The sequence below is a fragment of the Dunckerocampus dactyliophorus genome, chromosome 19, assembly GCF_027744805.1.
Source record: "Dunckerocampus dactyliophorus isolate RoL2022-P2 chromosome 19, RoL_Ddac_1.1, whole genome shotgun sequence".
Classification (NCBI taxonomy): Eukaryota; Metazoa; Chordata; class Actinopteri; order Syngnathiformes; family Syngnathidae; genus Dunckerocampus; species Dunckerocampus dactyliophorus.
The window spans coordinates 19,732,893-19,754,189 of record NC_072837.1 but is presented as its reverse complement, the minus strand read 5'-3'; the positions used below and the strand labels follow the sequence as shown (position 1 = coordinate 19,754,189).

General features: G+C 43.6%; 1 protein-coding gene across 4 annotated transcripts in view; it reads left to right on the top strand.

Annotated features, from left to right (window-relative positions):
- The window catches only part of LOC129172082 (1-phosphatidylinositol 4,5-bisphosphate phosphodiesterase beta-4-like), an 84,245-nt gene that overhangs the window by 12,398 nt on the left and 50,550 nt on the right, over positions 1-21,297 (top strand). For 3 of the 4 annotated variants that reach the window (XM_054761456.1, XM_054761459.1, XM_054761455.1), the window contains one exon: positions 808-871. The exons of the other annotated variant lie outside the window; for it this stretch is intronic. The gene's annotated coding sequence lies outside the window, so the exon portion shown is untranslated. The remainder of the gene's footprint in view (positions 1-807; positions 872-21,297) is intronic. 4 annotated transcript variants of the gene reach the window in all.

Genomic DNA, 21,297 nt, shown 5'->3' with positions numbered 1-21,297 from the left:
GTGATGACATCCATCCATTTTCTTCCACTTATCCAAGAGGTGGCGGGGCTCCTCAGCTCCTCCTGATGGATCTCGAGGCGTTCCCAGGCCAGCTGAGAGACACAGTCTCTCCAACGTGTCCTGGGTCTTCCCCGAGGCCTCCCACCGGTCAGACGTGCCCTGAACACCTCCCCAGGGAGGCGTCCAGGAGGCATCATGACCAGCTGCCCGAGCCACCTCCTCTGGCTCCTCTCAATGTGGAGGAGCAGTGCTTCTCACCTTATCTCTGAGGGAGAGCCCAGCCTCCCGACAGGGAAAATTGATTTGGGCCGCTTGTATCCGCCATCTTATCCTTTGAGTCACTATCCAAAGCTCATGACCGTAGGTGAGGGTAGGAACGTAGATCGACTGATGCAGTGTCTGCACCACTGCAGACGTCCATCCTTCCCCCACTTGTGAACAAGACCCGGAGGTACTTAAACTCCTCCACGTGGGGCAGGATCTCATTCCCGACCCAAAGATGGCACTCCACCCTTTTCCGGGCGAGAACCATGGACTCGGACTTGGAGGTGCCGATTCTCATGGCGGCCGCTTCACACTCGGCTACAAAGCGATCCAGTGAGAGTTGAAGGTCACGGCTGGATGAAGCCAGCAAACGCTGCATACAGGACTTCATCTCCACCTGTGTAGAGAATGCACACAGGAGGACTGCATGTGTTACTACTGCCATGAATAAGACATGAGCCGCTTGATTACTCTCCGCTAACATTTCATTGTCTTCTTACTGTCTCCATGACTGCTTTTTTCTCCTCTCGCTTTTTCCCCCAGAGTGGCCGAGTGCTGTCCGTCACCGTTTCCCTCCCCTTCCCCTCGTTTTGCTGTCTGTCACTGGGTAAGTACACTTGGAACCACACACTCAACAACCCCTTGCTTGGTGTCACTGCAACGGAATGAATACAATAACTGCAGGCTCAGCCGTGTTTGCCAGCTTGTGTTATCCTCTTAGCGCTTCATTACGCTCCAGCGTCACAGCGCCTCCTTCAGCCAGACAAGCTTTTAACTCACCAAACACCCCCTTATTTTGAACACACTATAGAAGTACAGTATTTCCGCAGTGACTCTTACGTCCTCGACGGCGTGACGCTTGTGTATTAGGACACATTTTTTAATAATAACTGTAATAACTATATGGCCATTTGAATATGGCTCCCTCACTATATTGCGTTTTTTCAAAAAATAAGTTTTGTGGTTGACCATGGCCTATTATTAGTCCAAAAATATAGAAAGCCAAGTTATACAGTCTGTAGTATTGTGGTCAGTAGGTGTCAGTAATGTGATGAGATGACATGACCTTTCACTGCATGGAGGCCAGCAGAGCCCAGCCCACATGCCATGGCTGACACAGAGTTTTTCTTTGTTTTTCTTCCCCACTGCGTTTGAAACACTTTCTTAAGTTTAGAATAAGTAAATTGGAAAGGCTGGCTAGATCGCTCGTTAGCTTGCCGTCTGTTATGTCGCTGCAGTGATCCCTTAGCCTGTGCAATGTGATGTAAACAAAGAATAACAGGAGTGTAAAAGTGACTACAGGGCTGTTATTTGATGTCTCTAATAATGTTAAGACACATTTAGAAAGTCATAAACTGGTTTTCTATGCTAACTAGCAGAATCTTCCATTTATTAATACTGAATGAAATTCACTTATCGCGGTCGGGTCTGGAACCGATTAACCGCCATAAATGACGGCATTCCAAATTTGTCAAATGGAATTCGATTTTAAAAGTAAATAAGAATGGATTTGATTTGAATGTTCTAAGAAGACACGTAGCACATACGCTGTCTCCACATCACGTGAAAACAACACATCTGTGGGTGCTGCTGTTTTGATGAGCAACTGATGAGCAATTGAAATGTGAACAACATCAGGCTTCCCAACTGTTAGTCCAGTTGTCTTCTGTCACTAGCTGGACTTGAAAACAAGATCTGTTTACGATAACACAGCTTAGTGTGTGTCTAATGATGTGTGTCAAGGCTCAGGGGAGCTTTTGGTCCGGGTGGCCTTGTGAGTCCCCCCTTCCCATCAGTATAAATACACACTGGGGTCCAGATCACAGGCTGGAATGTTTTTTGTGTGTGCTTGTTGTTGAGTTTGCTGCGCATGTGTGTGTGTGTGTGCATGATGTCGCTGTAAACAGGCGAGCTGAAGGCTGTGGTTGGCCTTGTAGTGTTGCCATGGCGACCAGTTGTGTTGGCAGAGATGAGCAACATCTGTGGAGTGTTTGTCAGCCAGGTTTTCCTCCTGGTCTGCTTGGGAAGCACTTGTTATAAAAGTTTAAAAATACATTTTTCTTCTCTTTTCATGCTTCCAAGCCAACTCTATCACTGTCGTTCTTGCTCCATACCAGGCGGGTTCAACTGGCGACCCCTCTGGTTCAGTTCAAAACTTCAGCGCCTCAAATTTCTGCAGGAGATTTTGAATAATACCAAAGCACTTTTGTCATAGAGCAGTGGTTCTCAACCGCTTTGGCTGCAGGACCCACCATCATCCAAAGCAGCCATCCACATTACCAGACATTTTTCAGCGCTAATTTCGATGTAGCGTGTGGGGAAGAGTAGCTACTGTGAGGTTACCCAGCATGCCTTGCGGGTTGTAAACGTGGGTATAGATTTGCATGTATGTTAGTGTGTCAGTGTTATTGTGATGCCCGCACCACCTCGTGTAGTGCAGTTGTGTTGTGTGTTACATTTGCGATGACTTGTTGTGTTGTTTTTGTGGGCACCACGAGTTAGATAGACGTTTGTGTTGATGACCTCCTGCCCATTTGTGCAGTGTTGGGAGTATTTGCTGGCTAATTGCTGCAAAGGAAAGTTAAGAGCGATGTTGCCACTTTACTGAGTATTCAATGACCACAGCATTAAAAAATACCTTTCAGAATAATAGCATCATTGTTTTGCTCAGGTAAAAGACCTGCGATCCACTGAAAAAGGGTTTGAGATCCTCTTGTGGAGAATCACTGTTATGGAGGATCTTTGACTAGCATTGCTTTTGCAGTGGATCCTTAAAAAGTGCAGCACACTCTTGTCATATAGAGGATCTTTGCAGTAGATCCTTACTTTGTTTCCTATTTCACATGAAGTTCTGTCCCAGTAAGTTCCATTTCCTGTTCTGTGGTTGTCATCACACTTGTCTACTTCCCCGCACTGGGGCCCTTCTGTGGTGGCATCACAGGAAGGCCAAAAAGCTAAATTGCTAAAAGTATAAATTCTCCAGCCACTGTTTCCCACATCCTGTGGTCAGGAGGAGGCCTTCTGCTCTTTGATCCATGGGGAGTCAATCCCTCGTGGGTCCCAGTCCAACAACCTTCCTGTCCCAAAGCCATGTCTTTGTGACTCTTGTACCTTGTGCAACCCCACAAGGTTGGGGGGGAGCATGTAACCCCTGGACCTCTTCAAAGCTGTCGTCTCTATATGGACATGTTCTATTTCCACAGCTCCTCGGCTCCTGGCCACTGGCGAGGGTGCACGTTCTCCATTAATGCATACTTATTTGGGCAATGGGAGAAATCCTTTATTTTGGTCCAGCTCATCTTCCCCTCCTCGTCCTGTCCTCCCCCATGTCTCCAGCTCCCAAGCATGTGTTTATAGCTCATCTTCCTCGCTGGGTTATGTATGCATGGTTCTTTGCTTGTCGTGTGTGTTGGATGGACAGTTCCCTCCAAAGCAAACATTTTGGTGTATTACCACGTTGTGATGGTTTACAGCAGGGGTGTCCAAAATACGGCCTCAGGTCTCATTTTTGTAAAATGAATGAATTATTCATGTTAAAGCTTATATAGCCCTGGTCTACAGTCCTGTATTTCTTGGTATTAATGCAGAGGAGAACATATTTTACATGTTAATTCCAAATGAGAGAAAATGCAGTCGTCTCTCGTTCACGGCAGCTAATTGGTTCCAGACCCGACTGTGATAAGTACATTTCCGCAAAGTAGGATTCAATATTAATAAATGGAATATTTTCATAGTTAGAGCATATATACTGTATATAGAAAACCTGTTTATGACCTTCTAAAAATGTTTTTTAACATTATGACCGCATGAAATAACACCCCTATAGTCACTTTTATACTGGCATTATCTAATATATTCGACATGGTGACCTGTAATAAGACATACTAACTCACAGTTAGCATTGTTGTAGTTTGGCAAATGTAATGTGGGTCGATCGTGCATGGCATTAAAAAAAGATCATCCATCCTCACTTGATATTCATGCGTCTGACATGCATGTCCCATACACGGACGTACTGCTAGCTTAGTTGACATCACATTGCGCACCGCTTGTGCGCAGGCTACGGCATCTCTGAAGTGACACAAGTGACGGCCGCCGCTTTAAACATAGCAATACTCTATACCGAGCTAACTAGTTAGCCTCCAATTTATTTCTCCTAAACGTAACAACGAGTTTGAAACTGAGTGAGGAAGACGGACAAAATAAGCTGGTAAAAACGTACCACTTCCACACAGAATAATACAAGTAGACCACAGTCAACCACTGAACAGCCATCATTTATTCATTCATTCATTTTTGAAAAGCCGTGATGGAGTGAGGGAGCGCTATTTGAAGTGCGATGTAGCGAGGAACGACTAAAATTCTGTACAACAGTTTGCAGATAGCTTAACTTATCTGTGGAGAATTCCTTTGAAATGAAGATCTGAGGCTTCTCAGACAGTTGGACTGTGTGTGTGTGTGTGTGTGTGTGTGTGTGTGTGTGTGTGTGAGTGCGCATGTGTATGTTTAGGGTTTCTGACCATGTTTGGTCAAATGTGGCCCAGAGGATCCTGTGTAGTTGGGCAAACTGAACCTTTGACCTTCTAATCTGGTCTAACTGAGACCTTCATCACAAGCACACATAGCTGCGTGCTGTTGGAGTGTGTGTGTGTGTGTGTGTGTGATGTAACAGTAATTTTGGGATAATGTGGTATTTTCACTCTGTGCTGGCAAAGGCCAGTTACCTAACTTCTTTGTCCAAAGAATTCCCGGTGTCCCGCCGCCACCTTTCGTCACCTCCTGAGTTGAACCTCAATGCATTTGTGCTCAGATTAGACTTAAACCGTGGTTGTCCTCACATGCCTGCGGGAAAAGATTATAATATGAATATGAAGCCATCTGTGCGTGCTCGATATTTGTGCCTGCAACACGGTGTTGTGTGGAGAGGAGGACATATTTATATTTCCTCACATACAGTTGAGACCACTATTTGAAGTAAGGTGTTTGTTTGGGAGGAGGGAGACACTTACTAAGAGACGCATTACGGTGGGAATAGATGACCATCCATCCCAGCTGACTTCGGGCGGCAGGCGAGGTACACCCTGGACTGGTTGCCAGCCAATGGCAGGGCACATACTGTATAGACAAACAAGCATTCACATTGGAGACATTTGGAGTCTCCAATGAAGCTAACATGCATGTTTTTGGAATGTGGGAGGAAACCAGAGTACCCAGAAAACCCACACACAGTGCTAGTGAGTACTGGTGAGGCATTTATGCGTTTTAAGTGGAGGTGGTGAATGCATGCTCTCTGGTATTTGAGGATATATGCTCATACACCATGTGTGGGGTGCTGTGAGGTCCATGTGATTTCATCATCATCAACTTTATTTCAGACACATACATGGTCCATAGAACTTTATAAAAGATAAATAAATAAATAAACAAAAAAGCACACAATAAAAGATGGGTATCCCTTGCTATATAGGTTAAGGTGAACCTGCCTGAACTTTGTCCAGGGTTGGTCAGCACATGCAGATGTTAGCCTACACATTCATCTGTACATGAGGTTCCACAACACAGCAGCACAAGTTGCTACAGCAGTCAGAAGAAACATTTGACTGGCACTAGTCCAGCGGGGCACCTTAAGCAGCATCCTCATGCCATCCTTGTATGCCACCTGAAGCTTATGTATACTGCTTTTTTTATAATGCTGCCACAAGTGGGCAGTATACATAGGAGTACAATATGCTTTAAAAAGTGCAGTTTTAACAGATACTGAGCACATAGAAAACTTACAACAAGCATATTAGCTTGTGCATATTGCATACAACATTGTCTATAAATGTCTCTATCATCTGTCCGGTCAGTGGATATGTAATGGCCCAAATATTTCACCTCATCATAGACTTTTAGGATGTTATCTGCCAGTGAGAAGTCAGGGAAAGTTAATTTCATGTCCTCTTTACTCCTGACAATCATAATATTGCTCTTTTCTGAATTATATTTAATATGAAAGTCTAGGCCATACTGTGAACAAACCCTTAACCACTGCTGTAGACCAGCACTGTATGGAACGAAGATCACCAGATGGTCAGCATACATCAGGTGGTTTATGGGAGTATCACCAACCTGGCAGCCAGTCCTACATTCATTCAGCAGCTTAGATAGATCATCCATATCCGTGTTAAAAAGACAGGGAGACAAAATGCTGCCTTGTCGCACCCCATTCCCAACATGAAAGGGAGATGATGCTAAGTTTCCCCACTTAACAAAAACAGACTGCTGAGCAGACCAAAACACTAACATTCTTATTCAATATTTTGGGACACCCCTATTATACAATTTGTGAAATAACTTTTCATGATTTATATGGTCAAAAGCCTTTGAGGCGTCAACAAAGCAAATAAACGTGGTAGTATTGTGCCTGTTGTACAGATCCAAAAATGCACATATCTGTGCCAAGCTTGGATTTGAAGCCAAACTGATGATAAACTTCTCCATTCCATTCAACATAGCCCTTTCCAGGACCTTTGATCAGGTACTTGCCAGAGCTATAGGACAATAATTATCTTTACTATTTATTTTTCACAATGGGCACTAAGACAACAGACAATATAGACTTTGGTAAGGTACCATGAATTAAAAACCCAGTAAAACATATTGCTAACAGAGGATGAAGTTTTCTGCTGGTGAATTTTAAATGCTCAGTGGATATCTTGTCTGCACCACAGGCTTATTATTGCTGAGCTTCATCACAATCTCATTGACTTCCTGTACACAAATAGTCACATCTTCATCTTTGTCTACATTGTCCACCACAAGGGAACTACTTTTGACACAATTAAACAGCTCATAGTAATGTTTCTGCCAGAACTGAGTAATTTCATGTGGTCCATTTACCCCATCAATATTTGTTGGCAAAGATGTTTTAAAAGTGTTCAATCTTTTGATTTCTTTCCCAAATTCAATAGGACTATTGTTTTGTCATTTTTTTGCAAGTGAGTCTGATCTCAATGTATTTTCATTCCTCTTAATAAATCTCAGGATATATTTAAAATTTGCATTTTCCTGTTTCTTATAGTCAAATAAGGGGCCATGTTTAGGTTTCCCTGCTTCAACCCACAGTTTAAAGGCTCGTCTGGCCCCAGCATGAAGCTCTTCTGCGTATTCATTCCAGCCTGGCTTGGCTTTATACTTTTTGTTTTGTTTGCATTTATGGCTTTAAGTGGAAATTGAAACACGTTCCTCTCTTGGTTACATTCAACAAACTCCCAAGTAACCCTGAGGACAGACCTTATTTAACCCCCCGCCTCACCTCATTCAGCCCCCCTACCTCATTAATAGCGTTCTTTGAGAGAGCATTGCCTTCAGCTTGGTACTCACACACGCACACACACGCACATGCACTGTAGTCTAATATCCTGTATTTAGTAAAAGCTTTAGGCTATCATTTATTAGGGGGGGGTGCTCCATCCATTCAGCCATGTGTTAAATTCTTTGTAGAAGACAACTTGGCAGCGTGTGCAAAGTAATGACTATATATAGAGCTCTTTGTGTGTGTGTGTGTGTGTGTGTCATTTCCATCTTCCAGCAGGAATTCATGGTGGACATTCACCCTACCCCACCCTTTTAATAGGACTCATCCACTGAACAGTAAATCAGTCATATTTCACGTTGCATGCGTGCTGAGGCTTTGTTGGCCACGTTTTGAACTTGACGTCCACATTAATGATGCAACTGGAGACCAGTGAGTGACTGTGAACTATAAAAGGCAAAGAACAGGGCAGGCCTAGGGTCACTTTATCTTGAAGGGAACATTCTTCTCCCCTTCTCTTCACCAGTCAGAGACTTCAAGACACAAATTACTTTGTTGTTTTTTCCTGAGGGTGTGTACAAAGCTTTTGTTGTGTCATGTCTGTCTGTCAATCAAATGTAATGTTTACCAAAAAGTATTTTGCAATTACCGTAATTTCCGGACTAGAGAACGCACCGGTATTGAAAGGGATACGCTCGCATCTTCTTCTGCTGTGGAACACATACGTAAACAAGATGGCTGCGGCGCGCCATCACAGAAAAAACGTGGTGTTACCGTGAGTGTCTTCATCACATGTGCAGGATACGCTGGGAGACAAATATAACGCAGAGCGTTTTTGTGAAGTCTTGTGTTACTCTTTTGAACGCGTGTTGTTTTGAGAAGCCAAACTCTTTACTTACGTTCCTCGTCACGGATCTCCGACCAGATCGGGACCCACGTGACCAATTGGGGAGGTAAGTCACCCTTGATGTACTACACTGCTGATGGGGATGTCATACAACTTCATGGCAAAAAATCACAGCTATCCCTTTAAGCCACACCCACTAAATTTAAAGACAAAAACAGATTCATGTTTCCATGTGGTGACATGGGATGTTTAGTACACAGAAAGATTAAACATAAAACAGGAGCCCACCACAAAAGTTGTGTTGTCATTGCCATCTTCACCCTTCTCCTTAACCGGACCAGACGTCTTGTTGAACGATCCTGCCATGGAACACAGAACCTGGCCCAGCAAGGTGCACTGCAGTCAGACACACTCTCCAAGTAGCCTATGTGTCGCCCTGGAGGTTAGAGGAACCAGGATATAGAGCGGGTGTGGCCCAGCAAGGTGCACTGTGGTCGGACACACAAGCAAGCAGCCCCGGTGTGCCGCCAATGTTCTCATGCCAGAATACTGGAAGCAAGTGTCTCTTCTTCAGACATTTGCTCAACATTTCTGAGGATATAACTACATTTACTGGTCATATTCCAACATCTGTCCACGCGTTCTCCGTGATGTGGGCGCTGCTCGGAAGCACCCGAGATGTTGCGAGACCAGAACGTGACCACGTATTAGCCACATGTTTCAAAGCATGAGAAAAAAGTAGAAAATGACAGTAAGCAGATGATTTGACTCAAGTTTATCTGCGAATTAAAGAACAAGAATCATTTGTAACGAGCAGTGAATAAGGTGAAGGGAACCCCAACTTCACTTCTTTGTGCAGTCGTACAAATGACTGTCAATGCCACTTGTGGCCCCCCTCTGGGTTGTGGTCAAAATGCTTTGGAAGCCATGCTAGCATACATGTAATACAGATATTGTCAAAGATTTACAATCATGACACAGTCGATGACCTTTGGACAATTAGGCCGTGTCCATACGCGGTCCGATCGGGTCTTGTCCCAAATCGGCGTCATTGGCGTGAGCGTCGTAGCCGTTTTAAACCGAAGCCCATAGTGGCGTCTTTGTTCATCAATATAAAGCACAAGTAGGCGTATGTCTACTCTTATACACACAAAAAGCAGCAATGTAATGTTTGCACACATTCTGTTCTACTCACTAGTGTGGAAATGACAGCACGTAATTGTTACATCATCTGTTGGCAACAAGCCAAAAGCTCTGTTTTCGTTGTCAACACGCATGCGCTGCGTCTGGAGTTTTCCAAAAGCTCAGTTTTTAAGGACAAAAACGTAGTTTTTAAAATATCACTGTTGATGTGGACATGGCCTTAGTTGCTAGGTTACTGAGACGTTTTGCTTGATGGCGGCCATGTTTTCCAACCGATCTTGCTGAAATTTGACACACATGAGCTTGTCAGTCCCTTACAGGTGTGTACCAAATTTGGTGGTGATTCAGCAAAACGTGCTAATGGGTGTAGAGCGCAGTGAGTCAAGTCTCTCCGACATGCAGCATGGCGGTCATACTTTGAGATTTAACAACAGCGCCACCATGTGGTGTATTTGTCCAAAAAATAATGGCACTCGTATCACAGTCTGGGTGCATGTTTTGATGAATGTTCATCCTTTTGTGTGCAGCGGTTCAGGAGTAGAAGAATCCACATACAGTGGAACGCTCCAAAGGCTATACACTTAAGAAACCAATCCAAATGTTTGGGGTAAATTTGGAAAAATGTACAAGTTGAACTGTCATCATGCGTGTAAGGTTTACCGCTTTGCAAGGATTTAGGTTAGGTTTATTTGAACTTAGAAAGACAAGAGTATCAACAAGAAAAAAAAAACGTTATGTAAAGGTATGAGTTGCCAAGAAACAGCCTCGTAATATTCACAATTTTGGAGAGTATTCTTAAAGAGGAGGGTAGTCGAGACTTCCACCAATCGAACTGCGATATTGCAAGGGACGACTGTATAGTTAAAAAAAAGGTTTTATGATGTCTGCATGTGACCATGGAAGAAATTATTTCAAATTCCATCATGTCCTGCAAGAAAACCGTTTTAAAATGCCAACAAATCGGAGGTCAGCCGGCATCCCAGAGTGGATTATGTAATAAAAGTTCTTCTTTTCTTTAGGTCGGTCTGTTCTGTAAGCTGCAGGCTACCACTGACTGTCACTCCTTTAGCAAAGAGCCCCAAGTGGGCTAAAGAAAACACACTTAAGCACACATTGACTGTAAGTAAATAGTCACGCTGGGATACAGATGTACCGCACACACACACACACACACACACACACACACACGATGCTGTAAACAGGCCAGACCGTGAAAAAGCTTATGAAGCTTCATTATCGATTTTTTTAAAAAGTTTTTTTTGCAGATATTCCCTCGCTCTCTTGTATGCTGCCCTGCAAGAATAACAAAATAGTCCAGCTCTCGTTGTACATAACAAGTGTCACCAGCTAGTTGGCCAAACAGCCGTCATGGCTCCTGTGAAAGCTCTCCATCCTTGTTGCGGTGTGTTTACTTTGCTGCTTGCCTGCCAGCCTGCTGCTGGTCACCGACGACGTGAACCATAAAAAAGGCAGCAAAGGCGACAGCAGCATTGATTTTGCTGGCGTATGTGCTGTTTGCTTAGAGAACACAGGTCATATTGCTGTCATAAAGAGTCTTATTGCATTAAAGACGTGCTGTGCTGTGTAAATAGAGCTGTGTGTATGTGTGGCCCTTCCTCTCTCTGCTTCCCAGATGATTTCATCGTATCATTTATCCGATCACAACTCATGGAATGCTGAATTTTGACTTTATGACCAACAAATGTTGCATGTTTGTTGTTACACCATTTGAAAGTATAAAAAATAGGCTTGCATGATTTTTGTACAGCGTACTGCACGATGATGCATGTATCATAAACATGCGTGCAAAAGTAAATGGTTGGAGACAACCACAAAGTGTCTCATTAATGCCAAAGTGGTAAAAACACAACTTCTACGCATCTTATTCATGCTTTATGTTCCGACGCATGCTACGCCGGCTGGCTGGCCCCTCCCCCTCCAAACCCTGCAAAATGTAGCGACTACGTAGAAGCATATCCCAGGCTAGAAGTGGGTAGATTAGAGCTGTCAATCAATCTTCCTTCTGTAGCCACAGCTGACCTGGGGTAGTCTAACGGAAACGTGGCTGCCAATCCACTCCCACAGCCTCTCTGACCACCACCAAACATTCATTCGCTTTCATACACCAGTTTGGGCAGCAGTGGAGGCAAGGCAGGTGAAGTGTCTTGCCCAGGGACACGACAGCAGTGACTGTCGGTTCCGGCTTCCGGTTTCTGGATGACCCGCTCGACCTCCTGAGCCACTGCCTTTTGTTCTGGGGAAAGCACGCAAGAATTAATCAAAAAAGTAAAGGTTTAAAAAAGTCATATTAAAAGACATGGTTTGATAAAAACAGATTATCCTTTACCTTAAGTAAAAGTAAAATAATGCTATTTGGAAATGGCAGAAAGGACATGTACGACCAAATACAAATAGACTGAGTGGACGTTGAAAGGATGAATGACAATACATTTATGGGGATCATAATAGATGAAAAAAATTAGCTGGAAATCTCACATCAGAAATATACAACAAAAGGTGGCAAGAAATACTTCAATATTGAATAAAGCAAAATTTGTTCTTGATCAAAAATGACTCCAAACTCTTTACCGTTCTTTGGTATGACCATATCTAACTTATTGTGTGGAGATATGGGGCAATCATTATAAAAGCAACCTTCACTCACTACATGTACTACAAAAAAGATTGGTGAGGATCATTCATAATGCCAAGTGTAGAGAACATACAAATCCTTTATTTTTTTGAAATCACAAATATTAAAATTGCTGATTTAGTACATTTTCAAACCGCTAAAATAAGCACAGCAGCTATTATGAATAAAATAAACATTTTACATTTTACCTGCAATTGGGTCCTTCTCTCCGCATCCTGGGGTCCTGCCACAACACCACAAGCCAGGATGTGACACTGTCAAACTGAAGCCATTGAGGTTTCACAGACTAGTGTTGATTCTCGCAGCGATACGGGACAAAGTGCGTCTCTTGTGGGCTCAATATGGGTGTTGGCAACCCTACGTGATAGCACACGTGCACATTCATGTCATGTTTGTGTTGTCATGACGCTGCCGCATGGCAGTTTTTGTGATCGGCTTTGAAAGGCATTTACAGACAGATGCCGATCACGTGTTTTTATGGAAAGCGGCCGATACTGATTGGCGGCCGATGGATCGGCGCATCCTTACTTATATGTGACTTTTATCTGGTGCTCTAACTAGTGAACAAAAACATAAAGAATTCCTGCTCTTGCAAGGACGTGTGGGTTGAGCTTTTTGACGTAGATGTGGAAATGAGCTCGTACAGTATTAAAGGGTCAACTTGGCTTAAATGTTCTATATTGTTTGTAATTATGCTCTACGTCAGGGGTCACCAACGTGGTGCCCGCGGGCACCAGGTAGCCCCCCACGACCACATGAGGTGCCCGCAAGCTTGCTTTTCATTCAGGTTTTTAGTTAATAATGAAAGAACAGTAGAAAGAAATGCATTGTGAAATACAACATGTGAGTTGTGGACACCAGCATTTTGTTCATGTTCTGGTAAAACAAGCATATTCGCTTTGTTTGGGTTTAAAATAAGCTCCCAAAATAAATGTTACAAAAATGAGTAGCTCTTGGCCATTTTCATTTTGTAAAAGTAGCTTTCACAAGGAAAAACGTTGGTGACCCCTGCTCTACGTTGTGCAATTTTTGAAAGCGAACATTCAATTTGTTAAAATTACATTTTTGTACGTGGAGGGATCCATTCTGAATTTTCTGCCCAGAAAAGGGGCGTTTCCCGAAGTGATGTCGGTGAAGGCACATCCACGCGTAGAGACATGGTGGCATACAGACAGAGGATGTTTACAGTCATTATAGCCAAGATTTGAGCGATGTGTCACTAGTTTTTGAGGAGGAAGAAACATCTGTAGATGAAATACGTAGAGAACTTGCAGAACAGGGAATTAAGCCGTATTTATTCCAACCAGCGACAATGAAAATAGTGTCTGACGAGGAAGAGACATGGAGAGGAAGAGAATGGTGAGTGTAAATGATCTTGGAGTTGCTTATCGTAATGAGCGTAAAGGGGTCCTTATAGCCTTTTTTAGCGTGTATTTCGCTGCAACCAACATCCACCGTCAACATCCATCCATTTTCTATGCTGCTTGTCCTCACTATTGCTGTGAAAATGTGTTTTATAACATGTGTAATGATTTGAATGCTTGTTGCTATGGTAGCATAGCATCCTAGCATCCAAAATGCGTTTATAGTGTACTTTCAAGCCAAATGCTTCTTGTAAAGGGCGTTTCTTCATAGCAGTCTTCAGTCAAATGAACGAGCGGCGGTGGTCCATTGTCTAGCTTCATTAAACCTTTGTATTTTGGAAAAGAAAACAAACTTACAGTATCACTCGGACACTGTGAACAGCCAGCGGCAACACAACGTTTTGGCATGACTACTAGGTGGGTCCTACTGGCGACTCTAACTTGTCCATAGCTATGAATGTGAGTGTCAACGTTATGTCTATATGTGCCCTGCCATTGGTTGGCCACCAGTCCAGGGTGTACCCCGCCTCTCGTCCAAAGTCAGCTGGGATAGACTCTAGCATACCCGCGACCCTAGTGAGGATAAGCGGCATAGAAAACAGATGGATGAATGGATACTATTTTGATGAAAAATATACCGAATAAAGTGGACGAGCTGCCTCTTGAAGGAGTTGTTCACGAGACGTAAGCTGAGAGCTGCGACTTCACCCACCTCACTTCCGGAAACGCCCCTTTTCTGGGCAGAAAATTCAGAATGGCGCCTGCCACGTCCAAAAATGTTTGCGAATTTAATGTTCACTTTCAAAAAACGAACAACGTAGAAGATAATTACAAACAGTATAGAACATATTTAAGCAAAGTTGAAAAAATCATGTCAGTGACCCTTCAAGGCCTGCCTAAGAAGACTGATTCTGGGCTTTTGACTCGTCCTCAAATGAACACCTAATGTGGATTGAAGGCGTCCTCACTCAACCTTTTCACTGCCTGACAGATGTAGCCTCATTTTGCTTTATGAGGTGTGGGACCGCTGGGTGTTCTCCTGGCTGCTGTCGTAGATGAGGAGGCAAGGAACGGCGTGGCCTCACGGGCTTCCAATCTGCTGCAATTATCTCGTTGTCAGGGGTTGGACAAAGGGCTCGGACCTTACGCTCCCCCCCTCCGCTCGGCGTGACTCCTCACGTGTTCGCTCACGCCTCCCACAGCCACCATTGGACACCTTCCCTGTCGCTGAGGAAGTATTATCTAACGCATTCTGTTGAGAGCGCTGAGATCTAGGCTAGCGTCAGGCAGGACAGCACAACCCAATTAGTCTAAATTAGGAGGCATCCCAAATCTGATTTGGGATTATTTATCAAATTTACCCAACTGTTATTGGATTACATTTTGGATGGGAAAAGACCATCTGTCCCGCAAAAACACCCCATGCATAATTGGATTCTTAGTCGCTGCAGAACACTGATGACAGTTTCTGGGTGTGTACTCCTACCAGGACCATCGCAGCTAAAGTCCTGCATGTTTGGCACGGTGGGAGGAGGAGGGCCACACCAGGATTGCATAGAGTCACACAATGACCGTTCTTAACGATAACCACCATATTTCATTCCATAAAGAAATAGTAATCCCTCCTTTATGGCGGTTAATTAATTCCACACTCGATCCATTCAGTCTTAATACATGGAATATTTTCATACTTATGGTGTAGAAAACTCTTGTAAATATGCGTCTGTGTAAGCTCTCAGTCGTACAGGAGTTGTCCATTGAGGGGAAACTACACATTCTTCACAGAAGTACAGATGACGTCTCAAGAAGCCTTTCCCTCTTGTAAATATGCTTTTTAACATGATTAGAGCCCTCTAGACATGAAATAACAGCCCTATAGTCACCTTTACACTCCTATTACCCAATATAGTAGACATAATAAGTGAAAATAAGACATCCATCCATCCTTTTTCTATGCCGCTTATCCTCACTAGGGTCGCGAGTATGCTGGAGCCTATCCCAGCTGACTTTGAACAAGAGGCAGGGTACACCCTGGACTGGTGGCCAGCCAATGGCAGGGCACATATAGACAAACAATCATTCACACTCACATTCATACCTATGGACAATTTAGAAGCTAACAGTGAAGCTAACAGGCATGTTTTTGGAATGTGGGAGAAAACCGGAGTACCCAGAAAACCCACACACACACGGGGAGAACATGCAAACTCCACACAGAAACGCCCAACGGAGATTCCAACCCAGATCTTCCAGATCTCCTGGCTGTGTGGCCAACATGCTAACCACTAGACCACCGTGCGGCTCAGAAAATAAAACATATTAGACATAAATAAGATAACATAGACTAACACGTTAGCAGTTCCTTGTTGTTTTCTGGACAGCATACCTCCTTGCTAGCGAGCTAACCAGCCTCATTATTTCTAAACTTAAGAAGCCAAAAATGTAGCACTTCCACGCAGAATGGAAGAACTTGTTTTCACTCAATGATGTGGGACATGCATTGGTTGACTTGATGCAGTGTTAAGGTAATGTCATGCAAGCTAATGTCGCAATGTTTTGTGTCATTGCTGCCACCTTGTGACCATAATACTACATAGCACTTGTAATTACTGTACATATGTTTAGACTGATAATAGACCATAGTCTACCACCAAACAGCCATCATTTATTCATTCATTTCTGAAAAACTGTCCTATAGCGAGGAACGACTATGTACAATATTGTGAGTACACCCTTATTTGGACCCGCGTTCAGGTTGGGTTAACTTTCCCTCCTTTGGCAGGATTGCATAAGGTGGCAATGTAGCCTAGTCAGAGAGTGACGGTGATGCCATCACTCTTCGCCACGTGAATGATAAGCTGTGCATTTCATAACATAGATACAGTAGATAGATAGATAGATAGATAGATAGATACTGTAGATAGACTTGCCAGCAACAACATTTCTACTCAAGCCTTGTCATTTAATTCATGCAATCTTCACAAGACTGGAAGTAATCCACCAAGTGTGGGATACTGCAGTAATAGAGTACAGTATTGTGGAAGTGTTTGTAAGACTACATGAGTGGGTCAAAAAAGATCTTTTTGTTACCTTTGTTGATGAAGTAGACTCCATGTTGTCCAAAAGACAGCTAACAGGATGCCCCGTGGGATACGCTGCGGTCGCCTACAAGCGTGCAATTTGTTTTGTAATTATCATTTGTGTGCCTTAAGGTACAATGGTGGTTGCCAGACCCTGCGGGGCTATTTATTTATTGGAACGCAAAGTAAATGTTAGCAGCAGTGATCAATGATTCCAAGTGGATACTTTGCATCTTACTGACATGAACTTGCTGTCCTGGTGGTGGTTATTTATCCGCATAGGAAGCGCGTGTCTATGTTTTCATTCCCCCGACATGCCGAGTGCATCTGTGTTCTCGGTTCCCTGCTTGGACATCACAGATGGCAGAGTGCTGGGCTGGTTGGTCTTGGCCCATTTATTTCTACTTTTCTGTCATGGGGCTGCACGGATCGGGCCAAGTGTACTGCAGAGAAATGACGCACAAACAAGCTGCCCTCATGGGGTGTGAAGGAAATACAGCTGGCAAGTGGTTCCACCGTGTAATGCTCACACAGTTAGCATGTTTTTTTGGTGATCTAATGATATCTTTTTTTTTCAATATTCTTGCGATCGACCGGCAAAGTCCTAAAGATTGACTGGTGGCTCACAATGGTGGCTTACTATCGGACTGCACCAGGCACCAGTAACAACCTTCATTTGGGCCGAGGATGGTCCCGTGTCTTCACTAACAGCCAATGGGATCCTCCGGCTCATTTTTTGGGTCTACCGCTTGACTTTTTTGCTCCAGGATGTTTTTCAGAAGTTTGAGATGAGTGTCTTACTGCGTCCAACCTCAGCAGCAATGGTGCGCTGGGAGAGGCCTTGCTTATGCAGCTCAACAATCCCACCGCCTTCAAAGAGAGAAAGCTTTGTTGCCTTTGCCATCAAGACATCATGACGACACTAAATCACATTCAATCCACATGTTTGCCAGCATTTTGCCTTTTCAAGGCTGTGCTTCACCTGAATGCTTCTTGGTAATAAAATGCTTTTTTGTTACCCTCCCATTTCTTCTTTTTGCAATTTGAATTTCTACTTAGAACCTCCTTAAGATCCAACAGTGCTAAACGTACATGCTTCACATGTTTCAAGAGGCGTTGGACTTTAGAGGTTCCAGTGATTGTGCACGTGGCGTGCCAGTGAGTGAGTCTGCGGCAGAGGTTGTGTTGATGTTGGCATGAGGTGACGGTGTATTCCCCACATCAGGAGCAGACGCCCCCCCGCCTTTGCCATCTCCTCTCTGTCACATGCAGCTGTCTGCCTCATCCTGACCACCACCACCGCTCTCTTGTTGCATTTTACACATCTTCTCCCTCTTAGCTGTCACACATCATTCTGAGTTGTACTGCTCATCCCTGGGAGTGAAACACTTGCTTTAGCATGAAATGTTGCCTTTGTGGGTGGGGGACACAACACTAGCGATGTCACGATCTTTTTTGGCTTCCGATCCAGTACCAATCCTTTTTGTTTTTTTTAATAAGCTTTTGTTCCAAACATGAATTTGTGGAACTGAATATGGTTATGAAAACAGCTCTTCAAAGCATTCCGAAGGATGCAACCCAATGTACTTCGTAGAAGAAACGCGCCTCGGCTTTTTTCACTCAGAACGTGCACCTTGTCAGTGGGCGTTGTAGGAGCGACACAGCCGAATATCCAACGTCCGAAGTGAAACTAAGTTGACCACGGCACACGGAGGACATGTCTGCATGGTGGTGTTGCCTTTTCTTCTTCTTGCGGGTGGCGGGGGTCGAGTGGCAACCAGCTTTGAGGCGCATTAGCGCACCTATCGTGTTGGAGTGTGGCTAAGAGATACCAACGTTATACAACAACCGGATCGGCCTGATCTCGTGGAGGAAGCCGATATTGTCCCATCTTCAAAATACAGCCGATCAGCAGCCGATACCTCTCCTGAAGATGGGATCGGCTCATCCCTACTCCACACACCATCACCATGTATTTGGTGTGATTTTCTATGGTTTTCATTGTTTGTGTAGCTTTCATTGAAATAAAGGCCAAAAGGAGATGATGAAAATGATGCACGCTCCCGCAGTCGAGTCAGTAAATGTCCCAGACTGTTAATAGGCCGATATTTCACTGCATGAGCTATTCTATTGCAGCGTGATGGCAAGGGAGAGGACATTCACAAGGTTCAACACACAGATCCACGTGTGCAGAGAAGCACTACACGCTAGACCATCCATGGTGTCATGATGATGCTAACAGTGAAAATAAAAGACGGGTTTCTGACCTGAGTTTGACTGGCAAACGCTTCAAAGGGAGAAATACTTCAAATAAGAATGCATGAAGTCGCTTCATCACCCTTCAGACACTTGCTAAGGTACACCTGCAGAACCTCACGAGACCAATCAGGTCCGAGAGATCTCATTTTCTTATCATATTTGGCTGGAGTTAAGCAAAATATTAGAAACAGCTCTCATTTCAACATAGCATCTTATTATTTATACTATTTCATTGATTCCTGCCTTATTTATTGATTATAATAGTAGTAGTAGTAGTGGTAGTAGTAGTGGTAGTAGTGGTAGTGGTAGTAGTAGGGGTAGTAGTAGTAGTTGTAGTAGTCGTAGTAGTAGTAGTAGTAGTGGTAGTAGTGGTAGTGGTAGTAGTAGGGGTAGTAGTAGTAGTAGTAGTAGTCGTGGTAGTAGTAGTGGTAGTAGTGGTAGTGGTAGTAGTAGGGGTAGTAGTAGTAGTTGTAGTAGTCGTAGTAGTAGTAGTAGTAGTCGTGGTAGTAGTAGTGGTAGTAGTGGTAGTGGTAGTAGTAGGGGTAGTAGTTGTAGTAGTAGTAGTAGTAGTCGTGGTAGTAGTAGTGGTAGTAGTAGTAGTCGTGGTAGTAGTAGTGGTAGTGGTTGTAGTAGTAGTAGTGGTAGTAGTAGTGGTGGTGGTAGTAGTAGTGGTAGTAATAGTCATGGTAGTAGTAGTGGTAGTAGTGGTGGTAGTAGTAGTCATGGTACTAGTAGTAGTGGTAGTAGTAGTAGTAGTAGTCATGGTGGTAGTAGGAGTGGTAGTAGTAGTGGTAGTAGTAGTAGTAGTAGTAGTGGTAGTTGTAGTCATGGTAGTAGTAGTGGTGGTAGTAGTAGTACTAGTGGTAGTAGTAGTAGTAGTGGTAGTAGTAGTCATGGTAGTAGTAGTAGTAGTAGTAGTGGTGGTGGTAGTAGTGGTAGTAGTAGTGGTAGTCATGGTAGTAGTAGTGGTAGTAGTAGTCATGGTAGTAGTAGTGGTAGTAGTAGTAGTGGTGGTAGTAGTAGTCATGGTAGTAGTAGTAGTAGTGGTAGTAGTAGTCATGGTAGTAGTAGTGCTAGTGGTAGTAGTAGTCATGGTAGTGGTAGTAGTAGTCATTGTAGTAGTAGTAGTGGTGGTAGTAGTAGTGGTGGTAGTAGTAGTAGTAATAGTGGTAGTACTAGTGGTAGTGGTAGTAGTAGTCATGGTAGTAGTAGTCATGGTAGTAGTAGTAGTAGTAATCATGGTAGTAGTAGTAGTGGTAGTAGTGGTATAGTGGTAGTAGTGGTAGTACTAGTGGTAGTGGTGGTAGTAGTAGTCATGGTAGTAGTAGTAGTAGTGGTAGTAGTAGTCATGGTAGTGGTAGTAGTAGTCATGGTAGTAGTAGTAGTAGTGGTAGTACTAGTGGTAGTGGTAGTAGTAGTCATGGTAGTAGTAGTAGTAATCATGGTAGTAGTAGTAGTGGTAGTAGTGGTATAGTGGTAGTGGTAGTAGTGGTATAGTGGTAGTAGTAGTAGTGGTAGTACTAGTGGTAGTGGTAGTAGTAGTAGTCATGGTAGTAGTAGTGGTAGTGGTATAGTGGTAGTAGTAGTAGTAGTAGTAGTGGTAGTACTAGTGGTAGTGGTAGTAGTAGTCATGGTAGTAGTAGTAATAGTAGTAGTAGTAGTCATGGTAGTGGTAGTGGTCGTGGTAGTAGTAATAGTGGTAGTGGTAGTAGTAGTAGTAGTGGTATAGTGGTAGTAGTAGTAGTGGTATAGTGGTGGTAGTAGTAGTAGTGGTAGTGGTAGTAGTAGTAGTAGTAGTAGTAGTGGTAGTAGTGGTAGTAGTAGTAGTAGTGGTATAGTGGTAGTAGTGGTAGTGGTAGTAGTAGTGGTAGAAGTAGTAATGGTATAGTGGTGGTAGTAGTAGTAGTGGTGGTAGTAGTAGTAGTGGTATAGTGGTGGTAGTAGTAGTAGTAGTGGTAGTAGTAGTGGTAGTGGTATAGTGGTGGTGGTGGTAGTAGTAGTAGTAGTGGTAGTAGTAGTAGTAGTAGTAGTGGTAGTAGTAGTAGTGGTATAGTGGTGGTAGTAGTAGTAGTAGTAGTAGTGGTAGTAGTAGTAGTGGTATAGTGGTAGTAGTGGTAGTAGTAGTAGTAGTGGTAGTAGTAGTAGTGGTATAGTGGTAGTAGTAGTAGTGGTAGTAATAGTAGTGGTATAGTGGTAGTAGTAGTAGTGGTATAGTGGTAGTAGTAGTAGTAGTGGTATAGTGGTAGTAGTAGTGGTATAGTGGTAGTAGTAGTAGTGGTATAGTGGTAGTAGTAGTAGTAGTAGTAGTAGTGGTAGTAGTAGTAGTGGTATAGTGGTAGTAGTAGTGGTAGTAGTAGTAGTGGTATAGTGGTAGTAGTAGTAGTAGTAGT